Below are 21,313 nucleotides of genomic sequence, written 5' to 3'. Positions count from 1 at the left end.
AGGAGCAGAGAGGTTAAGTCGCTCACCTGGGGTCACACAGCCAGGAGTCAAGTCTCAGGACTCCGGGTTTGTGAGGCACTTAGCCGCCGTCTCTGAGGTGACCACAGCATGACTGGAGCCCTCCGCCCGTCGGCAGCTACGTCCCTTCTTCCCCCTCGGCCCCCGGCCCTTTCCAGACAGTCCTTCTGGAGGCCAGTTTGCTCCAGCCCCCCTCGCGCTCTTTCCTTCGTCTCTGCAAAATGATGCCCTCAAACCGGGGGCCTTAGCTGGGTTCAGCCTGCTGTGATGTGAGAAGGGAGCTCCCTGGGAACAAGGGGGGTTTGAGTGGGGGTCCTCGAGGCCGGCGACCCAGGGCAGGGCAGCAGGGACCAGGGCAGAGGACCCTCCGTGAGGGTTCCTTCTCTGTCTCACCCCACAGGGCACTCTCAGGGGACCAGGAAATGGGTGTGTTTAGCGTCCTTTCTAGATGGATGGATAAGTGAGTGGGTGGATGGAGGATGGTAGATGGGTGGGTGTGTGGATGGATGGATAGATGGAGGGGAGGATGGGCGTGTGTTTCTTAACTGACCTCAGCCCGCACAGAGGGCCTGAGTGAAAGGCCAAAGTGTCAAACCCAGCCAGACCCTGGCCCCAGAGCTGCCCCCACTCCCACACCCTGGCTCCCCAGGCTGACCCAGATCTGGCACCTGTGACTCCTCCAGCCTCCACAGCACACACTTGGCCCTGGCCCAGCTTGACTCAACTCCTTATAATCCTCCCCACCCCCTTGCCCTGGCTGTACCTCCTTCAGATGCTTCTAGATTCATCTCATGTGTCCCCTCTTGATCTTGTATGACCTCCAGGCCTGGACCCTGGGCTCCCACAGCCCTGTCCTTCTTCCCTCTATCCAACCCAGTTTCCACACTGTGTGGTCGCCGCCTGTCATCACCTCTGCTTCCCCTACCAACAAGGCAACAAAGATTGAGGAAAGTCAGCACACAGTTCTAGGGCTAGAGATCTGCAAAAAGGTCAAGACCAGGGACTGGGTTTGCCTTTGCCTGGTAACCTCACCTATGACAGAGTAAACACAAGCATTAGAGGGAGGGATGAGTGGATGGATGAGGGGGTAGATAGATGGGTGGGTGGATGGATGGAGGAGGGATATAGGTGGATGGATGTGTAGGTGGATGGAGGATGGATAAATGGATGGGTGAAAGGGTGGATGGTTGGGTGAGTGGATGGAGGATGGATAGGAGGATGGATAGATGGATGGATGGATGGGTAGGTGGGTGGGTGGGTGGATGGATGGATAGATGAATAGGAGGATGGGTGGACAGATAGACAGCTGGAAGGAGGATGCATCGGTGTATGGGTGGATGATGGATGGATGAATGGGTGGGTGGGTAGGTGGATGGATGGATAGATGGGTGGGTGGGTGAAGGAAGGAATAGAACTGATATCCTGTGCTTTAATATGACATTAGTTCTGTTTCTTCTGCAGCAGGACGACCCCTCACTGCCGAACCACACTGGCCCCCAGAGGTGTTAGGCACCTTCTCAGGGCTCCCCCTCTCTCCTTCCTGAGCTCCTCCACCACAACCATAAGTACAACGTGTGGTCACCCTCTGAGTCTGTACTGTGGCCTCCACAGATCCCGGGTGCTCATAGACGAGCAAGGCCAGTGGCCTTACCTTCTGGGTCTTTGCTCAGGGTCACCTGCTTTGCCTCAGCGCCAAGGACAGCGCCTAGAACCGTGTCTGAAAGACAGTGGCAGGTCCGCTGGTGGGAGCCAGTGTCATGGCAGCTGATGCACTTACGGGGACTGTTTGGGCAGCCCCAGGAGTGAGGGAGTACCTGCTTGGGGGAACGGGAAAGGCTTCGCCAAGGAGGGAGCATTTGTGGGTTTTGAAGGATGAGTAGGAGTTGGTCTGATCAGGAAGGAAGACTTCACAATTCTGGCATCGGGACAGTATTTGTTAATAGAAGGCGCAGTGGAGGAGTCGGCCGAGAAGCGGGGACGGGTTTGAAGGTAAAGGGAGGAGACGGCATGGTGCTGCCACGAGGGTACACGGGCCAGGAGGATGTCTCTCCGGCATATTTTAGGCTGAGGGTGTGGTTTCTTAGGAAACCAGGGCTGGGAGGTCACCCCGAATGAGGGTAGGCATGGGCTATTTATGCGCCCCCCAAGTTCTGCCCAGGGCTTGGCACACAGTAGGCGCTCGTAGACAGCACAGGCATGCAGGCCGGTTTACTTGGAGCAGTGCGTGTGGGTGACGTCGCTGGTCCTGGGCATCGCCAGCCAGAGCAGAGGGGTCCGGACCCCCTAGGGCCTTGTCCGGCTGCCCACCCAGACACGCCGGCCGTCACAGCAGCCTCAGAAGGATTTTTCACAAAACTGGGGGCGTCTGGCAGCAAAAACACTCCATTGACCTCAGATCCTTTGTGGCCTGAGAACACAGAGGTTCAAACGCTTCACCTTGGAGAAAGCCCGACCGTCCCCCCGAGGATGGGAGGACACCAGGGTTGACCCACTCACTGCAGCCCCCCACGAACGGCTGCTGAGCAAGGGCCCGGCCGCTCTGGGTGCAGGCAGGGAGGTGGGGGGTGGCCCGGCGGGCCCTCCCTTGGGCCACCTTGGCACAGGGCCAGCTCAGCCCCTTCCCAGTGCCTGGCCCGTGAGTGGGCGCCTCTCGCCCCCCGTGTCAGCTCTGCCCACAGCGGTGGCCTCCAGCCCCAGAACCTTCCCAGGCTTGGCCTTCCCCGCCGGACGCCGTGAGCTTCTGGGCCTTTGCTCCTGCTCCGAGCCTGCACGGACGGGGCCGGGACCTCATGGAGGAGGCGGGGGAGCCTGGTTGCTCGAATGGCACCCCCCTTCCCTACCCGGAACCCCTGGAATCATGTGTCCAGGGGGCTCTCTGGCCGGCGGGGCAGACTGCAGAGAATGGCCGATCGGGGCTCGAATCACCTCCTGCCGCTTATCCGCCACATGAATTCGGGGAAGTGATCTCCCCTCCCCGAGTCTCAGTTTGCTCATCTGCATAATGGGCCTGCACGTCCTGTACTGCAGTGCCGATTAAATGAGAGGCTGACTGGCACCCCCTGGGTGAAGCAGCTGCCCCCCCCACCCAGCAGGGTCACAGGCTCAGCCCTGCCCTGCCTTCCCCCCACACCTGTCTTCCACACTCCATCCAGCCCCCCTGCTCCCCCAGGTCTCCTGGCCCCCAACTTCTCGACACATCCTTGGTTTGCACAGAGAAGTTAAGCAACTCGCCTGAGGCCACACGGCTAGGGAGGAAGAGAGCCTGAACAAAAACAGTGGCAGCGCGACTCCAGGGTCCCTGTTCTTACTCAGGACCCTCTCCTGCCCTCCTATCATGAGCTCTGCTCTGGAGCTGTTGAGTTTGAGGCGCCTGGGGGCCATCCGATCAGAGATTGGGCAGGGGTCAGGGAAGGGTACGGGACGCGGGTGGTGATGGGGGACAGCTGTCTTCAGCATGTGAAAGGGCTTCGGGCCGTGGAGAGACCCTCACCCGGGAAGAAGCGGAGAGAACATTTGAGGAGAGGCTGTGGGGGGAGGCCAGGCCTGCCCAGCCCTGTGCAGCCCTGCCCATGCTCCCTCTGCCCTCTCACTGGTGACATCCCACTTGTCCTCACCACCCAGCAGAAATGTCCCCTCTTGCAACCTCCGGAGGCTGGGCCAGCGCCGGGCGTCCTGCTCTTTGAGCCTGAGCAATGGGCTCCGTCTCCTCAAGGACTGGCCTGACCCAAGCCATCCCACTGTGCCCAGCGTGTCCAGCCCAGGCCAGCACCAAGCAGGTGGCATAGAAGGACATTCGTTCACACAAGCAGATTCCCCCACTAGGCCCAGAGGCTGGAAGGGACAGAGCCTGGAGTCTCTGAGGACAAGGACGTGTCTCCGGCACAGAAGCCCCTGGAACCTGGACACCAAGGCTGGTAGGGCAGGTGCCTCTGACCCATGCAGCCACTCAGACTAGCTCGTACCAACTCAAGCCCACACTGTCCGGTCCCTGGTCCCGCTGCCTCTTCCTCTGAGCCCCCAGACCGGGCAGCAGGTCTGAGCTGTGGTCACCGAAGGGTGGGCTGGGGCCACTCTCCGGGAGCCAACCAGGGCTGCAATCACGCGGGGCAGCCAGAAGCCGCACGGATGTGCCGTCCGTCCAACAGGTGGCAGAGTGCCCACTCTGTGCCGGGCGCTGTCCAGGTCGTGGGGGTCCTGCTGTGCATGAGGCAGGCAGGGCCCCTCCCGTCCTGGAGTACAGTCTGGGGTGCTGGCTGAAGATGGTGCAGCCTTCAGGGTTCTGCCGAGGGTGAGGCTGGGAGCCAGGCAAGGGTGAGGGGGTCTCAGGTACAGACAGCAGCAGGGCCAGGTAGCAAGGGGGAGGGTCCACCTTCAGGCAGCTCAGGTGTGCTAGGGGCAGGCCCATAACTGGTGACCAGGTCTCACCCCGGAGCCCCAGTCTCCTGTCACCAGCAGGGAAATCAGAATCCATGTGGCCGACTTAAGGAGGAGGGACTCAGGCAAGGGCACAAAGACGTGGGGGTCCAGGAAGCAGGGACGGATGCCAGGAATTAGGATCCTGCAGCCCGAATTGACCTCTAGAGAGCTACGTGCATCAGCTAGCTACTGCCACATACCAAGTCACCCCAACATTCAACCAAACGTATATTCTCCAGTGGGGTAGGAGGGTACGGAATCCGGCAGGGACTCAGCTGGATGGTTCTAACGCAGAGTCTCTGTGAGTTGCCATCGCCTGAGGGCTTGACCGGGCCAGGACCTTCTTTCAAGCTCACTCACGTGGCCTCGTCGCGTGGCCCCCTCTATAGGGCCGCGCACACGGTGGCAGTGGGTTTCCCTGGAACAAGCGATCCGAGAGGGAGAACGGCCGAGACAGGAAATGCAGCGTTGTTTATACCCTAATTCCAGAAGACACGTACCAAGCAGCTCTTCTGAACGCTGTTGGCCACGCAGACTGACCCTGGTGTGGGAGCGGACGGCACAGGGTGTGAACCCAGTTGCGGGGGGGGTCATCAGAAGCTCGGGAGGGTCTTGGGCAAACCCTGTACCTCCTTGTGCCTGGAGTTCCTCAGGTGTACACAGGGCAATGTTCTCTCGCCCCCTGGGTACGCAGCCGCTCGGGCTTCTTCCACTAGGTGGGAGCTCCCTGAGGGCAGGCCCGCGTCGGTGCTCACCCTGGGGTCCAGCCCCTGGTCGCTCTGGTGCAAGCTGAGTGATCCACTCTGTAAACTACAGATTTGTGTCATGTCCCTGCTTAAATCCTTTCAACAGGACTCTGGGCCAGAGCCCAAACCCCCTGGCTGGACACGCAAAGCCCAGGACCCGGCCCTGCTTGTACCTCCGGCCTCAAATCCTGTCTGTCCACACCCATGCCCTGTGCTCTCACACCAGCCTCCCAGAGGCAAGGATGTTCATCTACCACCTCATCCAGGTGAACTCCTACACATCCTTTTAAACCCAGCTCAGACATCATCTCTCCTGTCACCCCAGGCTGCTACTCCAGACCCCGGTCCCACAGCCCCCTTTGTCCCTGAGAATCATCCCACCTTCTAACTGTCTGGCTGTCAGTCTCCCCACCACATGGGATAGCTCAAGATTGTGTCTGGCTCATCTCTGCGGCCCCAGTGGCCAGCACCAGGCCTGGGTCGCCCTGGTCAGCATTCATCAAGATCCCTGGACGTGAAGGGGCCGTTTGGTTTCAGACGCGGTGGGGCTCGAACCCTCAGCTGAGCTGCTGAGAACATCCAAAGGCTCCACTAAACACCACCTTCCCCAGGCAGGGACCAGCCGGGGGGTCCCCCCTCTGCAGAGACAGCTGTGAGGCTGAATAATTTCTAAGCCTCTTGCCATGGAGCCCTGGTGAAACATTTCAATGGAGTCGAGATTATTCATCAAACTTGGCATCATGCAGGGTTGCCCTTTCCTCAGGGCGCCACCAAGGGAGTCGGCCTTTCTTAAAAATAGAAGCATCATTATCAGCCTCCATCCACCAGGCAGCCAAAGAGGTCATTTTCAAATGCAAATCCCATCCTCTGACTGTGTCCCCAAAACCCTGGGGTGGGGCTTCACACTGGTCAACTGGGGACGGATGAGATCCACACCTCGGGGTGGGTAGCCAGGGCCTGAGGGATGGAGCCACCCCCCCACCCACCACTGGCTCCCCGGACCAGACCCTGCGATGGCTTCTCTCTGCCCTCCCTGAAGAAGTGACATGAGGTGAGGAAGAAAGGGGGTATAAAAGCATTTCGGGGCAGCCCCGGGTGGCTCAGCGGTTTAGCGCCACCTTCAGCCCAGGGTGTGATCCTGGAGACCCAGGATTGAGTCCCTTGTCAGGCTCCCTGCATGGAGCCTGCTTCTCCCTCTGCCTGTGTCTCTCCCTCCCTCTCTCTCTCTCTCTGTCTCTCATGAATAAATAAATAAAATATTTTTAAAAAATAAAAGCATTTCAAGCAGAGGAGACAGCCAGGCTCGGGTCCTGACGCAGGAGAGAGTCTGCTCATTGGAAAGCACCATATCCTCCTCCTGGGCTCCGGGGAAGATCGCACTCCTCCCACCTGCACATCCTGGGGGCGTGCAGGGCAGAGGGGTCTCTGCGGGAGGGAAAAGCAAGAACCTGAAACAACCAGAGAAACCTCCCTTCGACCACTTATGTGATGGGACCCTGAACAAAGTCTCACTTGAAAAACTGTTCCTGTTGCTTAAAGCACACAGTTAGAGGTTGAAAAGCTAGTCTAGTCGGTGCTGTCCCATACTAGACGCGCGTGGCTATTGTCATCGGAGATGTGGCTCCTCCAAAATGAGATGTCCCTCAAGGATAAACTATGCAGGGGATCCCTGGGTGGCTCAGTGGTTTGGCACCTGCTTTGGCCCAGGGCGCGATCCTGGAGTCCCGGGATCGAGTCCCGCATCAGGCTCCCGGCATGGAGCCTGCTTCTCCCTCTGCCTGTGTCTCTGCCTCTCTCTCTCTCTGGGTCTCTCAGGAATAAATAAATAAATCTTAAAAAAAAGGATAAACTATGCAATCAGATTCAAAAAAAAAATTTAAAAAAACCCTGTAAAATATCTCATTCATTACTCATATTGATTATATGTTGTAAAAATGTGTCAGATATATTGAGTCAAAATTAATCTTAAAATACTTCACCTACTTCTTTTTACTTTTTTTTTAAGATATTATTTATTTATTCATGAAAGACACAGAGAGAGAGGCAGAGACATAGAAGGAGAAGCAGGCTCCTTACAGGGAGCCCGATGTAGGACTCGATCCCAGGACCCAGGGATCACGCCGAGCCGAAGGCAGACACTCAACCCAGGTGGCCCTTCTTTTTACTTTTTGAATGTGGCTACCAGGAAATTTTAAACTTCATCCGTGACTCACCTACATTTCTATTGGACGGAGCTGGCCTAGTCCAATGGCCACCTCTCGTAGACAGTGAGCCTAATGGCCTTGCTCAAGGTCAGACTCCACAGTGAGTCTGGAATCATGAAGCTGAGCGGCCTCATGAGTTTATAGGGCAAATCCAGCGTCCCACTCAGAAAACGAGCACAACATCTGAGTGGGAGGTGTCTTGTGCCAGCATCCACAGCCCCCGAGGAGGCAGAGGGCTGTCAAGCGTCCCAGCCCATGGGGGTGCCTGCAGGCTCTCTCACCCAAGGGCTCGTGTACGCCGGGGACAGTAGCAGAGGTGGTCAGAGGGGAGGGTCCTGAGTGCCGGGTCCCCGGGCAGTGAGGGCCTGGCTCGCACCACCCCTCCTTGCCTCCTCCTACCTGAGGATCGCGGAGACCGTGGGAGCAGGAGGACGCAGAGGGGGGACCAGCTGCTGGACCTCACTCGTCTCTGACACTCACTGTCCAGCTCTGGATAGGATGGACCAGCGACTGCTCACCGAGTCGGGGCCTCAGTGGGCTTATGCCTGTTACAGGTCAGGGCAGGAAGCCCAGCTCATGCGATGAGTAAGGCAGGGACCCCGCTGACTCCTAGAACCTCCGGCTGAAGGCACCGGCTGACCCAGATGCTCTGGGGGTGCGGACGGTGCCTGCCTCTTCCGCCTCCCAGCTCCATGCCCCTGTGTCTGGGGGCTTCACGCGTCAGAAGATGCGCCACGTGAGAGCCTGGTGGTGTCTGGACGCCCAAATCCTTCCTCCCCAGCACCCATCCCTCCCACCAGCACCATCAGGATGAGACGTTCGTCTGTCACTCAAGAGGGGACTGTCAGGCGGAGAGTCATTTTTAAATGACACGTGTATCCTCTTGGGGTGCCGAAATGTTTCAAAACTAGAAGGAGGTGGTGGTTGCACATGTGCCGAATGTCACCGAGTCTGTACTTTAAAATGGTTAATGGTATGTTGTGTGGATCGTACCTCAATTTTTTAAAGAAAATAACACGAGGTGCCTTAGACATCTCATTTCAAATTGCAAACAGCTGATTGTATGTTGTCTCGATGTGGGGACTTGTGTCTGGCGATGATTGGCATGCCTTGCAGTGTCGCTGCACTAACCTAGCTCCTGGTGCTTTGTCAACCATTTGCAACTTCGGTTTGTCCCCAAATGAAAAACAAAGATATACCCAAAGCAGGCAGTGCACAGGATCTTCCGGATGGATTTTAAATCCCCCCCCCCCCTACTCTTCCATGGCACATTTTTAATGTGGTTCCTTGACCGAGTCCTCAAACCCCGGCGTTTCTTTTTTCAGGGAAACAAACTCGCTTTCCTCACTCACATTGGGTCATTCCACAGTGACAAGTACAACCGGCATGAGCAGGTTTGGAAGCAAGCATGGGATGAGTGGGCGTTTGAAGCAGCCGGTGGGCTGAGGGGAGTAAGCGTAGGGCTGCCAGGCCAGCCGCGTGCCTCTCACAGAGGAGACGCGTGTGCGTGTGCATGTGCGCGTGGGGGCCGGGAGGGTCAGCTCCGCGGAGGTCAGTCACGAAAACTTCTGCTGTAGCTGCTTAGAGGCGTCTGCTGGAGCCCTGGCGGGCGGTGCTCAAGCTCAGAAGAGGTGTAGTCTCACCCAACGTGGGACTCGAACTCACGTGGGGCTCGAACTCACGACCCCAAGTCGCATGCTCCTCCGACTGAGTCAGCCAGACACCCCAGAGGTATATTTTTCTGGTGTAACGAGGATTCAGAGCCAATCTATGGTTGATGCTGCTGCTGGAATATGTCAGACTCCTTGTTTGTCATCTGTCACATTTGCATGAAATTTAGCATCAAAGAGTTCTATCGTCTACTTCCCCGAAACAACAGACTGCCTCCATTTCTCACCCTTTCCTGTCTTCCTGCCCAAGAGCAAGTGATTTCAACTGTTTTAGATCATTGTTTTGGTCTTTATCATATCTCTAAATAACCTGCTTGTGTTGATGACTCGGGGAGTTTTGGCTTCCTTTGGGTTTTTAGATTTAGGCATTATCTCTGGACTGTCCCCTATGGCAGATGGGCATATAGCTTCCTTGCACCGCCCCTCGCAAAGCACACACAACCCTCACACTCCTGTTATGGCTAATTCATGGTTTGATGGAATCAACAGTAAATGTTTCCATCACGCTGCCCATGAAATGCTACGGACGGTCAGCTGCAGAGAGAATGGTACTTATGTAGCCTTCCCTACCCAAATTTTGTTTTCCTAAAGTTAATATATTGTGGTAAGCAAGCTCCACGCCTAGCCTGGAGCCCAACGTGGGGCTTGAACTCACAACCTTGAGTCAGATGATCAACCAACCGAGCCATTCAGGTGCCCCTTCCCAAAGTGAATATTAATTGATGCATTTGTTTGGTTCTTGGTCAATTTTTAAGTTCTAGTCATCAGTTTAGATGACTCACTCACAAACTCACTCTTGGTGTTGTCTATCCCCCACATGCTCCATCCTGGAGCCTTCGAACATGCTCACATCTGGTCCATTGGTCCACAGCGCCTTGGGGCGGAGCTAGTGTCCTGGATGCTCCTTCTCCTCTTTCCTGCATCCCGTTTCCCGCATCCCATATCTTCCTTCTGTTTTGATGTTCCTCTCTTAGTTTGGAGTGATGGAACACACCCCTCTGTCGCTTCCTGAGAAAGAACCCACAGAAGATAGAGGCTTGCCATGCTTCACATGTGGGAAGGTCTCTACCTTCATACCAGGTGGATAGTTTGGCTGGGTATATTAGACTCGGAGGAAGAGAAGCCGTGGTGAGAGCTGTGGGAAAGCGGTCCCTTGCCCCACCAAGGGTTGGGCTTTGCACATGGGAGGAGGGGCTGGGAGGGTGGCATCGGGGAAACAGGGAGGTTGGAAACTAAAAAAATATCAGTAGGGGATTTGCCGAAGCCACACATGGCCAGCCACTTTGGTGGGAGCACCCAGGGAGAGCCACTGGAGGGTTCCATGGGCAGCCACTGCCTGCAGGGCACCATCACCTCTGCAGACGGGCCTGGACCGCTGCAGGTTAGCAGGGTTGGTGACAGAGGACAAGTCAAATGTGGGCCAAGGGAAAATGCAAATAAACTGGGACCCAATTCTTGCCCCTGTGGGTCACTGTGTCTGATTAGGAACAATCAGAGAGGAATGGCTTCTGCTTTGCATCTCCTGCCAAGCTTTGCTGTGCTGCTAGCAGAAGCATTCCTCTCTCGGAACCTGACACCCCTGAACCAGGAGAGCTCAACGGTGCAGAAACAGCAAGTAGAATTCTCTTTCTTTCCAGCCTTATTGAGGTATAACTGGCAAGTAAAATTGTGTCTATTTAAGGTATACAAGGTGATGATTCGATGTATGTAGATATACATCAATCACGAAATGACGGCCACAATCAGTTCATTAACACATCAATCAATCACTCATGTAGGTGCACTTCGTGTGGGGGGTGAGATCTGTTGGTCACCTGAAGCCTTGCCTCCCACGGGTGCTTGATCCAGGGAACTCCAGGCAATAATTCAAGTAACTTCCTTGCCAACATATGAGTTGAAGAGGGGTCTTCTCTTTATCACGAGTGAGTGAGTGATGGAGTCATTAATGCCTTTAAGTCTGGCCAGATCAGAAAACCAATCCCAGATCTCTACGCATACGTCTCTGGAACCACTTCAGTGTCCAAACTGTATCTAACACCGAGCAGTCGGTGGGGGCAGAGCTAGCATGGGTGCTATGGGGATTTATTATAGAAATTAAACCTTGAAGTCTGGGGAGAAGCTGGGAAGTGAAGCTCCAGAGAGAGAGGGGAGGATCAGGGAAGAGGCACTGACCAATGTCCTGGGGCAGGACATACTCAGGTAGGCCCACTGAGTCATGGGAGACAAGGGCACCCACACAGGAACAAATCAGAAGGGCTGGAGCAGAGGTCCAGGATCAGTCTGTGGCCTCTGGGGCTGGGGCTGGCATTGCGTGTGGTCCACGAGGGAGAAGAGGAACATGTGTGAGTAAACTGGAAAACAAGCTGGGCGTGTCTGCAAGTCCACCCACAGTTCCAGCCACAGAGACATTCAGAGGCCAATGGCTGCTTCCTCCCTGTGCCTCCAAGTCCACGGACTACCCTCCCCTGGCCAGCCCCAGGGAGGCCACACAGGAAGGCTGATCCCTTACTGAGCTCAGAATAGAGCGGTTCTCAGCACCCCGGCTGTAGGCTTCCACAAGAATCACGCCCTGGTCACTTGGCTCCCAAAACTGCTCTTGAAAAGCTAAAGAATCCTCAATCCTAATCCATCGCCTGTAGCTTAGTCTCGCCCCAGACGGATTTCGTGCTCTCTAGCCTTCTGAAAGGTCAAGGGATACGTGTTGGTGCCGGTCTACTTACTCTCAGCAATTTTCCTGGGCTCTCGGTAGACATGGCAAGTAGAACACGTGTTGATGGCTTCACGAATGATTTTCCCTCTGTCCTCCCTGCCCGCTCCTTGCTGGATTTCGATCTCTGGATGTTAACTTCCTAGACTCTTCTCTGGTTTCCTTATCTTTCTCAATTTCTGTCTCTGTCGCTTCCACTCTTTTTCCTGTAGGATCGGGTCCTTGTCCCCGGCTCCTCTCCCGGGCCTCTCATTCCTGCTGCAATTATTTTTATTTCCCCAGAACGGTCTTCGTCTCTGCGCGTCCGTGCGGGATGGCACCTTATTCTCATAGAGGGACCCTCTTGTTCCTCCAGGCGCCTCATTGCGAATCAATGTGGCCACGCTTCTCGTAAACACACCCCGCCTATGACCACGCAGTTCTGCTTCCCTCATATGTCCAATTACAAGATGCAAGCATGTGTCTGCATAAAGACTTGTGCAGAAATGTTCCCTAGCAGTTTTGTCTGTAATTGCCACAAATTGTCAACAACCCAAATGTCCACCAACTGGAGAATGGATAAATCAAGCATGTTATATCTAAACAGTGGAATACTACTCAACCATAAGAGGAGCAAACCGCAGACACGTGCGACAGCTCAGGGCCCCACCAGTGTCCCGCCGAGGGAAAGACGCCTGGCACAAACAAGTGTACGCAGTTCGATGCTGTTTACATGAACTTCTCGAGCAAACAGAGCTTCCCGATGGTGCTAGAAATCAGAACAGGGTCTGCCCGGGCAGGTGCTGGGAACAGGACTCGGCTTGATGGTGCCGGGTGAGAGGCTCTCCTGGCTGATGGGGCACGTCTGACACCCCGAGACAGGTATGTGGTCCACGGGCGTACACATCTGTCAAAACTCAGCAAACTGCGCCCTTGAGACCTGTGCACTACACTTCATTTTTAAAAAAGGAAAAGCTGGGGTCAGTTGGGCATGTGCCTTAGCCTCGGGTCATGATTCCGGGGTCCTGGGATCGAGCCCCACAAACTCCCTGCTCAGCAGGGACACTGCTTCTCCTTCTCCCTCTGTTCTCTGTCTCTGTCTCTCAAATAAGTACATGAATGAATCTTTTTAAAACACAAAATAAAATTAAAAACGGAAAAGCTCATTGGAAGCACTAACGTTTGCCAAGTAGGGTCTTCACTGGATGGGTACCATCCAGGTTCAGGGTCTTGGATCTTTCCACTTGGAAAGGTCATGTCCCCGGAAATGATCTCTGACCTCTTGCCCTTGGAAGTCAAGGCCTGGCGGCCAGTTCTCCAGCAGGGGCAAGGAGGAATAGGGCAAGGGATCTTAATATTTTTTTAAGATTTTATTTATTCGAGAGAGACACAGAGAGAGGCAGAGTCACAGGCAGAGGGAGAAGCAGGCTCCATGCAGGGAGCCCGATGGGGAAGTCAATCCTGGGACCCCAGGATCATGACCTGAGCTGAAGGCAGATGCTCAATCGCTGAGCCACCCATGTGCCCCAAGGGATCTTAATATTGAGTATGACCCCCTGCTCTCCGAGGGGTCCCCTCGTCCTCAGGTGCTCCTGGTACCCTCACTGCTTTGCCCTTGCTGTGGTCTGAACATTTGCATCTCCCCCAAATTGATCTTGATGCCTGATGTGATGGTCATAGGAGGTGGATCCCTCGGGAATGGCACCCATGCCCTTGTAAAAGAGACCCCAGAGAGCTCCCTTGCCACCCCCCACCCCCCGAGAGGACTCCATGACAGGTGTTGGCTGTGGACCAGGGACAGGGCTCTCACCAGAGCGCGACCATGCCACAGCTTTGATCTGGGCCTTCCCCGTGGCAGGAACCGTGAGAAATAAATTTCTGCTGTTTATAAGCCACTCGGGCTGGCTATTTTGTAATAGCAGCCAGATCGAACAAAGACAATCCTCCCTTGAAGATAAACCTCAGGTTTCCTGCTGGGCTCGGGAAGCACCCGCCCAGCCCAGCGAGCAGAGGAGGGAGATGAACCCCTCATTTAAAATAATCCTCCTGCTCTCCCGCCTCCGGAGGCCCTTGGTGCCACCGACTTCTGAGCCTGGTGTCACTGCTCCTCAGCTTTCCAGGCCGCCAGCTGAGTTCCGGCCTCCTCGGCCCTGCCCGGCGGGCCACGGCTCACCCACGAGTTTTCTGGCTTCCCAAACACTGCTTTGGTTTCCTCTCCTTCTCTCTTGGCACTTGAGGGTGAGGCCTCTCGGGTGATCTTTGCTAGCATTTACTGAGCTTTCGAGAAGAGATAAGCGTGCACATATGGGTCTACGCCCACCACCTCTTTTCCAGAAGGCCCAGCCTTTGCTCTGTTCTGCCCTCAGCGGTACGGCTTTAATCCTCATGGTTACAATGTGGCTGCTCCTGCTCTGGGCATCAAATCCGCATCCCGGGCAGACTGAGCCTGTCCCCCCCTGACAGGAAAGCAAGCCAGCTCTCCTCTTACAGCACACGGCCACTCCTAGCTGCAAGGGAGCCTGAGAACGTCTATGGTCAGGTGCATGCATTGTCACCCCAGCCAGACAGGTCCAGTGGGAAAGGGATGTTTCCACATTCTTCTTGGCTCGTGTGCCCACTCCTGATCCGATCACTGAACCCGGAGGGAATGCAACGAGTGATTGGCTGGCCTGGGTGGCACGCCGATTCCTGTGACAGCAGGGGGGTGCGGGGATGGGCCGGCCCCGTGTGGAGGGGAGATGCGGTGGCAGTCATGGTGCACAGTGTCCACCGGCACGGTGACCAGTCTGCTCCCCACTCCCGACCCATCTCGGACGTGGTGCTGCCCTGGCCTGGGGTGGGGGGCAGCGAGGGGAGCGCCCCCTGCTTTACTTGCTGAGCCTCACAGAACAGTGACCCTGGACCTCTGAGCCAATGAGCTCACCCGTTTCTGAAGGAGGCGACGTTCCTGAGCGGTGGCCGGGATGCTAACAATAACCAGGCGTGGTGCGGCCTGATTGCAGCTGCCAAAAATAGCAGCTAATTCCAGAGCCTCATCAGGGGAGAAAGGGTGACGAAAGCAGGTTTGCAGGCATGGAGGGTGCGGTGGGGGAGGCGCAGAGGGTCTGCACTCCAGCACCAGAGCCTCGGGGCAGCTGCAGGCCTCTGGGAGCAGCACACCTGCCTGGCACTAAAGACGCCCTGGGCCGGCAGCTGAGCATGGACGGACTTGCCGGCCGGCCCCGTGGCTCCCTGTCCTCCCCATTCGGGGGCTTCTGCTGCTTGGAGCCTGGCCTGTCCCCGGGAAGCAGGACAGACGCCATGTGCTCCGAGATCCTGCTACCCGACCAGGCCCCACACCCCCCGCACCCTCCACAGCCTCACCTCACTGACCCTTTGCCAGCACCCTGCCTGTGTTGCAGATGAGAAACCGGTGGCTGTGACGTGCGATCCCCTCCTGGGGTCCTGCCCATGCTCTGCAGGCCGGGATGCAATCCTGCCTCTACTCTGTATTGGCTGTTGACCTTCCGCAGTGGTTGTGCCCTCTCTGGGCCTTGGGGCCCTGGTCCATTCCATGGGGATACCCACAGTACCCCCTCCTGGGGTTACTGTGAAGACCCGGAGGGCTTGGCCCAGTGCCGGGCAGGTGGGCGTGCTGAGCAAGGCCAGCTCTGACCGCCATCATTCATGCCGGGGGTCCGTGGCCACCCTGCAGGCCTCTCCATGCCCAGAGTGTGGGCACATTCCCATGGTCCAACCCCAGGGCCCGGAGCTGGAGGTGATCCCGACAGGAGGATGCTAGGCCCACTGGGTGGGGGTCCCCGGTCCAGGGGTCAAGGTCATGAGTGCTCCCAGCCTGGAACCTACACCCCTTCCTCATGGGAAGCCCCACCCCCAGGAATCAGGGGACCCAGAGGCGTCTCCACGAGGGTCAGCATGGTGGCAAATAGCAAAGGCTGTCACAGGACACAGTGTCCTGGGGAGGGGGTGGGTGGACTCCCCGGAAAGCTCACTGACCGCCCCACACCAGCCCTGGGCACGTCTGAGCACCACCCTCCACGGAGGCCGCGTCGCAGACTGTGTGCCCAGCTGGGGGCCACGGCGCCCAGGCTCACCCTGGGTGGGCCGGGTATGCTCGCTCACCTGGCTGCAGGGGGACACACAGGGGACGTTAGCCAGCTGCCTCTCCTGCCACGGCGCCTCCGTGCCCCGCACCTGGGTCCCGAGCCCCGCACACAGCCAGTCCCCCCAAAATCACATGCCAACCACAAACGGGACAGGACGCCGTGTTCCCACTCCCTCTCGTGGCCCGTCCCTGGCCTCCGCCCTCCAAGGACGGCCGCACCACCCCTCCCCACCCAGGCCTGGGGCACGGGGCCGGCTAGAGGGGGAGCCGGGTGCTGAAACAGATCTGTCTCCCTGTCCCCGTGCCCGCTCTGTCCGCCGCCCCGAACCGAGAGCCTGGGGCCTCACGTGGGGAAGCGCTTCACAGTTTACGAGGCCTTTTTGGTTCAGTGTCCGTCCCCCATCCTGCCCTGCGGGAGAACACATTCCTGGGCGACACGGATGCTCAGAGAAGCCGAGCAGCCTTCCCCGGGGTCACAGGGCAGCGAGGCCAGGCCTGGCCGGCCCCCGGGTGCAGCTTCTACCCCTGACACTGCCCGAGGAACAGGCGTGTGAGCTGACCCCTGCCCCAAGCAAAGGGACTTCGGGGACGTTGCAGACGCAGGCATCAGGGTAGCCAACCGAGGGCTCCGGGGCACACACCGCCTGGGTGCCCTGGTCTGCGTCCGCCGCTGCCACAGCCATCCCCCCAGGCCCACAATGCCAGCACCTGGGCACAAAGTGACCATACATTGACATTTTTTTTTTAAAGATTTTATTTATTTATTCATGAGAGACAGCGAGAGAGGCAGAGGCACAGGCAGGGGGAGAAGCAGGCTCTTGCGGGGAGCCCGATGCAGGGCTCGATCCCGGGACCCCGGGGTCATGCCCTGGGCCGAAGGCAGACACTCAACCCCTGAGCCCCCAGGTGCCCCTGTTGCTGTCATTCTAAGGGGAAGGATAAAGAAGGAGGGTTGAGGTCAGATCGGCAGAGCCCGGCCTGAGGGCTGACCTGTGAGCCCCGCATCTTGGGGTGACTTACACAGCATCATCGTGGCGTTGAACGTGGTTCTCTATCCTTGTGTTTTAAAGTCAGGCCTGGGTCCTCTGCGTGCTCAGGGGCCAGGTTCCTGCTTTGCCCTGCACTGTGTGTCTCCCCTGGCCCAGGGGTCGGCCCGGGAGCATGGCCTGTGGCTGCTTGGCCCCTCGGTCCCCTCGGAAGCCCCAGCCCTAGATTCCCGGCTTGGGACCGGCAGAGCCGAGGGTCCCCGTGGTCTTCAAAGCCCGCAGCCTGGGTCTTCCCTGGATTCCAGGGCTCACACTCCGGTTAGGAACGAGCTCCCGCGAGGGATAGGCACCGCTCTTGGATTGTCTTGTCTTTGTGGTGGCATTTGCGACAGATGGCAATCGTCAGGCTCGAAGCTGTTTTTTATTTGTGACTTTGCCTTTTCAGAGACGATCATTTAAGGCTTCATTTTTCTTCCTGGGGAGATAGGGGCGGCCTTCGGGAGAGCCGAGTGCCTCCTCCGGGGGGGCCTCCCTGCTCTCACCTCCTTTGCTGCCTCCCAGGAGCTGTAGGGTGGAAGGCAAGAGCCAGAAGGCAGGCCACCCGGGGGCGCTCCCGGTTCTGCCCTGGGGCACGTTGCTTCCTCTCTCTGGCCTTGACCTTGCCATCTGCCTTCTGAGGGGTTTCGTGATTGGCATCTGAGGCTGGGGGTCCAGCGGTGCAACCGGGTCCCCCGGCTGGGCCCTGGGGACAAGGACATGAGTCAGGCCTGGAGGACATCACAGGCTGGTGGGGGAGGTGGCCGCCTACGTGGGTGGTGGTCACACAGAGTGGGATCAGAGCTGGGGGAGGGATTAGTCCACGCGGGGGGCCAGGGGGGGAGGCAGCAGTGCTTCCCAGAGGAGGCGACAGGCAGGCAGAATGGGTCTTCGAGGGCTCTTTCAGGGAAGGCCTGGAGGAGGGATGCGCAGAGTGCGATCGGGGCCAGAGGGGTAAGTGTGGGGATGGTGTGGCCACGAAGTCGCGGGAGCACCAAGGGCCCAGGTGGGTGGACAGCCGGGTGCGACTGGGGGCCGATCTCGGACCTGGCACTTGCCACCCCTACTCAGAACCTCAGGCTCCTCTTGGGAGCAGTGGCCTGATGAGGTGGCCGCGGTCCTGCGAGGGCCCGAAGGCCCACATCTGGGGCTAATTAAATCCTTACAATCAGGGTTTTTGTAACATCATGTTAATTATAACGAATGCCTGCACGAGGTGTGTTCGTCAGGGTTCACTTGGGAAACCAGAAACCACTTACTTGGGGAGGAGGGAGACTAACCCTGGGGCACCCTCGAGCCTGGAGGCTGGGGAGCGGTGCTGGGGAGCGGTGCTTCCGGACTCCACGATCAAGCCTTGGGGAAGGGTGCGGGGGGCAGGGGGGCGGCGCGGAGTCCTGGGGAGGGGCGGGGCTCAATTTGGCTTCCGGAAGGCCCTGGGAGCAGTTGTGGGAAGGGGGCTCGAGGTGGCACAGCCCCCACAGCTCCGTTAGCTCGGTGAGAGCCTGGGGTCCACTGGGGCCCTGGGTTCCTCGAGGCCCCTTGCTCAGGCTGGTCATCGTGCTCTTGCACCAGGACGCGGTGCCTGCATTAATTTCCTGGGGGCTGCAGAGTCCAGACAGTCTGGGCTATCCTGACGTCTTTATTTAGCGTCTGGAGTCATTTTATAGAGAAAGGCTGCCCCTCACCTACTCCTTGGTCGCCAGGCGGTGCCTCCCTACAGGAAAGGCGGGGTCAACGCTGGCTTCCTCCCCTCTGTGTTCTGCGTGTCAGGACCTGTCGGCTCCCTGTCATCACTGGAGGGTGAGCAGGGCCCCCTTTCCAGGCGCCCCCCTGAGCCCCATAATGGGCACCTCCTGAGGGCAGGGACAGGGTCTGGTTTAGCTGTGACCCCGAACCAAGCAGAACGGGCCCCCATACACACCAGGCAGACTGCTGGGCCGGAAAAATCAGCCCTCTCACCCCACACAGAATGAAACGCATCATTGGGATGATATATAAAATGTGCAGGCACGACGTGTGGGACGTTGGTCATACATAAATGTGTCCGTTTCAGTGTCAACTTGGCTGAGCCAGTAAGCAGGGCCCCCCTGGCTGAGCACCATCCCCACAGTCCCTGCTGGCACTGCCAGGATGCGTGGCGGGCACAGCGTCTCACAGAGCTGCCCGCAGGGGCCTTGTGAGTTCACTGATAAAAATATCACCTTGTGGGGCACCTGGCCGACCTGCCTGTGTCTCTGCCTCTCTCTGTGTCTCTCATGAATCAATAAATAAAATCTTTAAAAAATAAAAAAGAATGACAGCAACAGAATGGGAGTTACGCCCTCTCTTGCCCAGGACCTTTGCACATGTCCCTTGGTCTGCAACACCTGCTCTTTGTCATTTCTTCACCCATCACTCGGTCCCTGGGCAGCCTCCATCCCTCCATGGGGGCCGGGAGCCTCCTCTGGGGCCCGCCAGCCCTGGTGCCTCCATGTTTCCAGCACTGACACCCCCACCGCTGCCCCATGGAGTTCCTTACCCTGAATCTGGAAGGCCAGACTTGGTCGGTTTCATTTCCAAGGTCCGGTTGCCCTGTACAGCGTGGTTGGTATACAGCTGGTGTCTAATAAATGTTAGTTCCTGTTTTCCTTGCTCGTGTTTGGTCTTCAGTGCTCCAGAGGATGGGCAGCATCATGAGGCTGAGAGGCAGGAGGAAGAGGCAGCTTAGTGATGATCTGGTTCTAGTTCACCACCTACAGATAGGGAAACTGAGTCCCAGGGAAGAAAAGGAGTTTGCCTAGAAAGACACACAGCAAAACTGTTCATTCATTCATTCAACAAATCTTTTACTAAATGTCTGCTATTTGCAAAGGGCCCGGGCTGTTTCTCCTTGAGCCACAGCATCTCCCCTCCACATGGAGTCTGGGCAGAGGCTCGGGGGTCACACCCCTGCATGCCCCACTTGCTTTTCACTGCCGGAGGGAGGCAGGGCCAGCTGAGGAAGCAAGACCCAGAGAGGCCAAGTGATCGGCCTCCAGCCACACAGCTGTGAGTAAACTATAGGGCTGGAACCTGGGCCCACCTGCCTCCTCCTGCCCCCCTGGGGAGCACGTATGCATGAGGGGCTCTGGATCAGGCCGGGCCCGAGGCCACAGCCCCTTGCTGGGGAGCCCTACGAGGGGGCTGCTCTGGGGGGCACTGAGGAAGGCGGGAGCCCTGCTCCAAGGAAGACCAGGGCCTTGGGGACTCGTGACAATCCCCTGTGTCTTTCTTCACTTACTCCTCTGAACAGCACCCTGAGTCCCCCTAGGGCTCGTCGGGGCGGCACAGTCACTCCCCAGTGACACCTCGTGGCCCCTCGCGTCTCTGCCTCGGACACAGCTAGATGGAATTGGGGTGCTGCGAACAGTCACATGACCTGGTGTCTGGACGCTGGGCCCCGGGCAGGCCGGGTTCTGTTGCTGAGGTCCCGGGAGGAGCTTCCTGCATTGTGGGCTTTTCCAGCTCTGGAGCGTCTGGAGGGCGGAGGGGAGCAGAATGTCCCAGAAAACGATACTGTTCCTGGATGAGTCGTCCCCAGGACAACAAAATATGAAAAAAGGGGGACAAAGGTCCTCTCTCTGGGCTCTCCTGCCTCCCCCAACGGTGCCCATCGCAGAATGGGTTGCTATGGTGATGGGATGGGGTGCCGAGCAGGGAGGGGCTTGTGCAGGAATTGCAAGCAGAGGCGGGCAGAATCCCTGCTTGGAACTGGGGAGGGACAGCCCTCTGCCCTCCTCGGTCCCCCGAGGCCTGTGTCGGGCCCTGCAGCAGCCCACGGAGGCCCCTCTCCCCAGCACCCCGGCCCCGCCGCCGGCCTGGGGATCTCTGAGCGCCACCTCGGCAATTTGCCGGAGCGCGCCTGCAACTATTTAAGTGGGTGACTAGATCCATTGTTCAAAAGTTATCTTTAGACAAGAGCATTTATCAAGTTTAATTAACGTGTCAGGGACTCTGGTGCAAGAGATTGCTCTGAAGGCAGTCCTGATGATACTAATTTTTCTACATTATTGCCAACTCGGCACCGAGCGCTGAGCAGGAAATAGACCATTAGTGCCACCACCACCAAAAACAGAGATGATTTCCTCCCCTGGATCAAATTAAACGTGCGTGGATGCTCGAGTGGTGGGAGGCTGAGAACCTGGCAGACAGCGGGGTTCTGCGGTCCTGGGCCGAGACGTGGGGGTGCCATCTGAGTGGCCTCCGGCTCCAGGCTGGGCCAGGAATGGAATCCTCACATCAGGCTGGTGTCTGCTTCCCTGATTTTGCAAAAGCAGAAGGTGAGGTCCAGGGAAGCTCCATGGTTCATGGGGGCCTCGTGGAGGGTGGTGCTGGGACTCTCCACCCCACCCGACCTCCGGGTGGCAAACTCCAACACGCACCCCCTCGCCCACGGGCTCAGATCCAGGAGGTGAGCCTCCCGACACA

The 21,313-nt window shown here is 57.6% G+C and overlaps 1 long non-coding RNA gene across 5 annotated transcripts in view; it reads right to left on the bottom strand.

The window, feature by feature from the left end:
* The window catches only part of LOC144323556 (uncharacterized), a 45,049-nt gene extending 29,031 nt beyond the window's left edge, over positions 1 to 16,018 (bottom strand). For 3 of the 5 annotated variants that reach the window (XR_013388952.1, XR_013388953.1, XR_013388950.1), the window contains exons 1-2: positions 15,863 to 16,018; positions 27 to 10,062 (exon numbers count right to left, since the gene is read on the bottom strand). This is a non-coding gene — a long non-coding RNA (uncharacterized LOC144323556). The remainder of the gene's footprint in view (positions 1 to 26; positions 10,063 to 15,862) is intronic. The other 2 variants (XR_013388951.1, XR_013388954.1) reach the window with 2 other exon arrangements.
* Between the last annotated feature and the right edge of the window lie 5,295 nt (positions 16,019 to 21,313).

This window comes from Canis aureus, chromosome 11 (genome assembly GCF_053574225.1).
Source record: "Canis aureus isolate CA01 chromosome 11, VMU_Caureus_v.1.0, whole genome shotgun sequence".
Taxonomy (NCBI): Eukaryota; Metazoa; Chordata; class Mammalia; order Carnivora; family Canidae; genus Canis; species Canis aureus.
The sequence above is the reverse complement of the archived record's forward strand: the minus strand, read 5'-3'. Positions and strand labels throughout refer to the sequence as shown.